The sequence below is a fragment of the Hippocampus comes genome, unplaced genomic scaffold, assembly GCF_001891065.2.
Source record: "Hippocampus comes isolate QL1 unplaced genomic scaffold, H_comes_QL1_v1.1 scaffold147, whole genome shotgun sequence".
Classification (NCBI taxonomy): Eukaryota; Metazoa; Chordata; class Actinopteri; order Syngnathiformes; family Syngnathidae; genus Hippocampus; species Hippocampus comes.
The window spans coordinates 1,550,270-1,557,472 of record NW_017805009.1 but is presented as its reverse complement, the minus strand read 5'-3'; positions in this window follow the sequence as shown (position 1 = coordinate 1,557,472).

Genomic DNA, 7,203 nt, shown 5'->3' with positions numbered 1-7,203 from the left:
TTTTGAATTTAGATTCAACCATTTAGGTGTAACATTTTATAATTGGATTAAACTACTTATATAGGCTTATATGTAAGTTCACATCTTGTGAATGTGCAAAAAAATATGACCAGAAATTCACTCTTTTAACATTTTAGGCTAAATACGACGAAATGTGGCTATTATTTTCAGCACGAGCCACTTAACAAATGGCACCCCGTAGATAAAAAGGGTGGTGGAATTAGGAAATGACACAAGCCATTCAGTACTCAGAATTGTCTGACTGACGCTGCTGTAAAAAGGTCAAAGCCCCTGTCAGCCAAACGGGGATTGTGCATTGGTTTGAGAGGGAGAAACTGAAACATTCGAGATGGATGGAGTGAGGATTTAGAAAGGAGCAGAATGTTTCTCTGTACCATGACCCATTTGGCCCCTGAGGCCATAGGCTTCTGTCTGCCTCTGTCTCTCTGTCGTACCTCTCTGTGATTTATGCCTAGCCTGTAATTACAGAGTCAAAAGCAGCAGCCATCACACTCATGTTTGATGAGGCACCGACATGCCCTACCACCTGAGAACAGCCACTCGCCAGCTCGACTACTAAATGCAGCTGCAATTTTCCCTTCAGTCTCTTCTCCTCGAAATTGGCCCTAGGAACATTTTTCTGTGACAACTGGACACTAAACAAGCATACCGCCAATCACTTGGTTTCCTTTAGAAACGTCACAGTTGGGTTCCACTTGCTCTTTCTTCCAAGTTTGAACCACAGTCATTTTTGTTGAATTTGATCAACTTGACTTAAATCTTTGCAGTCAGGATTCAAAAGAAGCACATCCCGGTGTCTTGTTTGTATTTTAGCATAAATGGCGAAACAATCCACCCACTCAGATCCCACAACAGAGAGCGGAAAAAATAATTGCCATGTGTTTTGGGAAGGGCAGCTCTTGCATGTTGGGAGGCAGCTCCTCTTTGTACAGTATATGCACAGGGATGAAAAAGACACAGCAACCTTTGTCATTAGACCAAACAGTCTTACATGGGAGTGTCTCGGTGGAGCGGCATTGTTGGAAAGTCAAAAAAAGAAAAAGGAGCAAGAGAAGAAGAATGTGCGACTACACGAGTGTGACAAAATGCTATTGGACTCATTTGCTCCCGATGGCCACCGTGCAAGGTAGGGGGGCCGGGGGACCAACTGGCCTTTTCGGCATGGGCACAATGCAACAAGGCACAGCTGTCTTAACCTAACTGACACCACTGTTGTCTGCAGGTCAAATCCTTGAATATAAATGAACTGACTCAATGCCCCTTGCAGTGGGACTCAATAGTGTCTCAGTCACATATAAGAAGCTCTCGCTGTCCTTTCGGATCTCCCCCGACCTGCCCCTAGCCTATGGCTGCTTTTAGATCCAACAGGCTTGATTGAGCAAAGTTCAACAACACTTCACGGGCACTTGTACGCTCCTGTTTTCCAGTTTGAAGTCCACCTCGGTTCATTCCTTGTTTGGCAGAGGGCTTATTCCCAAATAGGAATCCTTGTGGGCCAGATGCACTGTCTGTCCTTGTTAAGGATTAGATATAAAGGTTGTAGTTTATAAAAAAAAGACAATGAATGACAACAATTTGCAAAATTCAAATTTTCATTTCATACGGCACATAAAATAGCAAGAAGCTTAGCACTGATTAATTCTCGATATTAGATTTTTTTTTCTTCTGTACTGCCTCCACACTATAGCAGTTGTGGATGTTTTGAAAGTAGAATTCCTTCACCATTTCATATGCTGTACAGTCAGGTTTTGATGCTTAGTGCATCATTATACAGCATGAACACACCCTGACAGACTATTCAGGTCTTCATTCATGCTCGTTCAGTACAAACCACTATAGTCATTTTATTCAGGTATGTAGTAACACAAACCAAGGTTGTGACAGTAATCTTTGGTATACAGTAAATGTCATTGATCAACAGAGCATGTAAAACAAAGTGCACACAATGGAACTGTAAAAGAAAGCACAACACAAGATACAGCCACAATGTAAACAGAGATAACATGGAAAGAGGAAAAAATGTGCATCGTCGGTAAATTCACATTTATAGAGAGAAACATCACACAGACACATACATTAAATTTGGATCACCGTAATGTAAAATGTCTTATTTGCAGTGCTGTCTTTTGAGGTATTTCCGAATTGTTTACTTATTTGTAAGACAGCAACAGACATTCACATTGTCTTTCTGGCAATTTGGCGAGTCAGAAAAGTCACCTGTGCTTTTCGAAAAGAACTTACTGGAGCAGGACGTTGCGTTCTGTAGTAAATGTTCGACCAGCTGATGCGGCTTCACTTCCAGATAATTAAATGGATGTATTTTCAACACAAAAGGACGCACATGGTGAGAGTCTCCTGTTTATCTATGACCCACTGACAGCATTTCTACTCTTTTTCATCTCTGACACCACTGGTGTCGAGTGGGAATCTTACCTATTCTGTATCCAGGAGTGCACGTATATGCTGCACAGCTGTGCTGAAAATATTCATGTTTGCACCAGTTTAATCGTGTCAGTGCGTATTTGCATACCAAGCATTTGCCAGTTCAACCGTCAGTCAGCATGATTGCAATTCAGCCATCTTAAATTTGAAAAGTCGGAAACCAGCCCAACCACTATGATTGCTGCAAGGGTCAACTTCAAAATAAAAGCCTAACAAAACATGAATGCCAATGTATTGTCCAATTTTTTTTGTGACAGCTGGCTTGAGGGCAGTACCATGTGCCACACGAGAAACTGCCGCGCAAATGGCAAAATTCTCTGAAATAAGCAGGGACGTCCGAGATCTCCCAAACCAATTTGCAATATGGAGAAGCCAGCACTTTTTTCTGGATGTTTTTCGTATATGACTTTAGCTTTGCATGGTGAAGTTTAAACTTTTATTTGTAGATGTAGCAACGAACTGTGTTAAATGACAATGTTTTTTTTTTTTTTTTGGAAGTGTTGCTGAGTCTACTGGGGAATGTCCTTTGGACAATTATACAGATTTTTTTAATGCATTGCTGCCTAAGAGATTGAAGTTCACAGGCATTCACCGTTGGATTTTGGCTTTACTCTTTGTGTGCAAGATTCCTCCAGATTTGATAAATCTTTTTTACATTATGGACCATAGATGATGAAATCCCCAAATTACTTGCAATTGTACGTTGGGAGTCGCTGATGGTGTGGCGGTACACTCGCTTGACTTGTGTGCGGGCAGCATAGGATCAGTTCCCACTCAGTGAAAGCGTGAATGTGGGTGTGTATGGTTCTTTGTCTCTATATGTACCCTGTGATGGACTGATGACTAGTTAAGGAGGTTGTCCACCTTTTGCCCAAAGTCAGCTGGGATAAACTTCAGCATCTCCCCGCGAGCGATCCTGTTCAAGATAAGCGGTGATGAAAATGGATGGATGGATGTTCAGAAACTTTGTTCTTAAACTGTTGGACTATTTCAGAAATGCTCCTTTAACCCAATTATCACACTCAACTTTTTTATAAACAGAAAAGTTATTACGGAAAAAAAAAAACATTGACTTATCAAGTCACTGGAGTAAAAATAAAACATCTAAAAAAAAATCTTGCGAGTAAAAGTGCTAATGTAAATTCTAAAGACAACAGATGGTCATCAAATTAGCTGCCACTCACACAAACAAATTAAATTGAAACTACATAATAGATCAATGACGCCAGCGTTTGGTAACATGCTGCCACCACCCATCAGTTCATTCCTGAGCCTGATCAAATGCTCATGTGCTTCCTGATAGAACATTTTTTGTCTCTGTCTGCTGTCTATTGTGTCAGCAAGAGTCCTTGCTCTCTCTTGAAGAGGCAATAACGAAAGAGTGGCATTGTTTTGTTCGCGACGCTCATTTAATATGTTGTCCCTAATCCGAGACAATTATCAGCTATATTTAGCTCCTGCCTTTGTTCTGAATGGGTAATTATTGGTACACACCCTGAAACACAGTCTCGCTCAGTGTTTCATCGAGAGTTACTGAACGTAACACTAGTAAGTATTAAACATGTTTAAGGATAAAATCACTGCATATGCAATGACCCAAATGGCACGTCAGACCGCATTTGCACATTTCCTTAAATGGTCTCCTCTAGAATTAGCCTCTAATTCTTGCCATAATTGCTGGTAAGCTACAATTAAAGAAAGAAACAACTGCAACAGTCACAAATATATTTTGTAACTGACTCAACTAGAATTTGCAACCAAAAAAAAAAAAATGCACTCAGCTTTTAGGAGAATGTCCTTTAGCTAGATGAGACCACATTTGAGCTTTGGCAAGAGATAATAACCCATAACTAAAGAACACACCTACCCTGAAACATGGAGAAGGCTCGGTCGTGCTTGGTTATGAGGAAGCGGGTGTGCTTGTCATGAGTCTGTGTTTGATTTCATGAAATCACAAGACAAAGTAATTCTTCCGTAAGTGAAATATTCTGCAAAGTGCCAGTCGCAGGGTATGAATTTCCTAACTTGATCGTAACCTAAAAAAACACAGCTAAGCACATCAAAGAATGACTGAGCGCAAAAGATTGGACTATTTTGACGTGGGTTCCACTGAGCCCTGATGTAAATAGTTTTGAACATCTGTGGAATGGAGCTGAAACATGCAGTAAGATACTCATCAAACCTGTACAGCCTTTTGCTGATGGGGAGTAGGCCAATTTACCTGATGACAGTTGCATAAGCCTCAGAGCATTACAGAAGCCATTTGATGACAGAGATTGCCTCAAAACGTGCGACAAAACATTGCATTAATGGTCCCATTGATTTTCGAGAGGCCTGTTTCACTACCTTGATGGATTACAAAAAAAAAAAAAAACACTAGTTTTTCATCAATTAGGAGCAAATATTTCAGCATGTTCCTTCACTGACCCTAACACGTTTTTCTTTCTTCAACGGAAGCATACAGACAATTTTGTCCACATGGGTAGATAAGTGGGACTACTACCATCATCCTGATTACTCTTATCAGCACCAGACATTCTGGCCTGCCGCTAGTGTCGAGGCAACAATATTCTTGTCATTGCACAGCACTTGTTTTCGTACTCAAATGATCACATGCACTGGTATCAGACACACTTGCGATCCTAACGCGAAAGGCAGCCTGCGCCTCAGTACTTATCTTAAATTGCTTCCAGTCCTGTGGCTGTGTAAAACCAGCTTGAAACAAACTCAGACATTATCTGGGAATTCTGTAAGCTAAAACGTTTTTTTTTTGTTCTCTGCCTGCCAGTTCGTATTGACTTGAAAAAAAGGAAATGAAAGAAAACGTGGTGCTTATGACAACCTGAAAGCCATCTGACAAACGACGTACGTGTTACAATATGGCTTTCAAAACACATGAACTGAGTAAGTGGATACTGACGGATACGGTAGCTGATTAAAGACCAGTTTCATACGAGTAGCGTTGAGGTTTAGTTTGATGTTCAACTGAAGGTTTGGGTGTAAGTTGCAAAGGTGTGGTCCAACAAGCAATATGGCATATCGTGGGAACGTCTGTTTTTGTTTTGTTTTTTTCCAATCGAAAAGGCAACTGTTCCCTAAAGTGCTGTTTGTGGTTGTGTGCTGGGGTTCGTCACTGCTGTGTCTTGAGTGATCACAGAGTCGATGTTGCAATAAAAATATATTGAATGGGGGGGGAGCACCACGTTAAAAAAGAAAATAATACTTTGAATAACAGTGGCTAGCACAACAATGCAGTTATGGTGATTTGCTGCTATTTTGCAGTTTCACAGAAATGTAAAGCATTTGTTCTTCCCGTGCCTGCGCGGGTTTTCTCCAAACTTTCTTCCTACGCGAACTCAACACAGTATACCCCGAACTGGTTGCCAGCCAATTGCAGGGCACACATGGACAAACAACCATTCGCGCTCAAACTTATCAGGTTCTGTCTGTTTTTTTCTGAGTTCCACTTGGAGTGGTGAGAGTTTCCCTTCAGCGTCACGCACATATCTTAAATCATGGTTACTTAGGAACTGTCATTGCGAGCATTGGGCGTTGGATAATTCGCCTTGCTTAAGCCATTGTTCTAAGTGCAGTTTTCTAGACGTTCCATGATTTTGCTCCGTGATTTTCTTGCCACATTTTTGTATCGATTCATGTAAGTAGTGTTTTTGGTTCATACATTTATTCACGGTTTACACCAGATGAGTTTTGGGTCCTTTTGTTGTTGGGACAAGCTATTTCCGTTTATATACTCCTTGCCTTTTGCAAGCGCTTTTTGCTCTTCTCATTTTATCCTGGTTTATTGTACCAGCGTCATTATTTTTACTTTATCGGCCTTGCGCCTTTTTCTGTCAATAAATATTTTTCTCAAAACCTTGACCCGAGTCTACGTTTGTAGAGTCCGATTCCGGACATCCTGGCAACACTCACACCTCTGTACAATTTAGAGTGTTCCATTAACCTGCCATGTTTGGGAGTACCCAGAGAAAACCCATGCAGGCACAGGGAGGACATACAAACTCCACACAAGAAGGCTGAACTCGTGACAAATAAACAAATAAAAGTTGTACTCTGTGTAATAATTGAAAATTAGATAATCATAATAAATTGTTTGGTAACTGTCTTGCATTTGTATTTTTGAAAAAAAATGTCTATTGGAACCTCTATTCCCTGATGTATAATCTCGTATATTTTACACTAGTACATTTTGACAGTGCCATTGTTTTTGCAACAAGGACAATAAAGTGTATTCTGTTCTATTTCATCCGTTGATTTCTTTTGTTTTTGAAAATGAACGGTTCCCTCTGTTAATAAAAACATACAATGTGAAGCTAATATCAAGCAAATGACAGAACAAATGAAACTAAGTGCACATTCAGTGGGCGGTTTGAAATGCTCACTTCTTATTTCTGTAAGGACTATAAAAAGTAGGGGATGTACACGGTATTGCTCACTGTCTCCACTGTTTCAGGTGTGGAAACATAATTATTACATACAAGCATGTTGATTTGTCATTGTCCCTTGCCTGGAGTGAATCTCAAACGTCTGCATTCCATTTATTCAGCCAACATGTTGTGACCAAGTTTGTGTGACAGTTGATTGTGCTATTTCCTTTCATGTGATCTCCCTCTGCGACGCGACGCTTTGTTTAGTTTGCTGAGCGTGTGTTTGAACCGTCCGTAGGCACGTTCTCTCAGCAGTCTTCACAATCACTGCTGGATCCGCCATCATTCTCTCTTC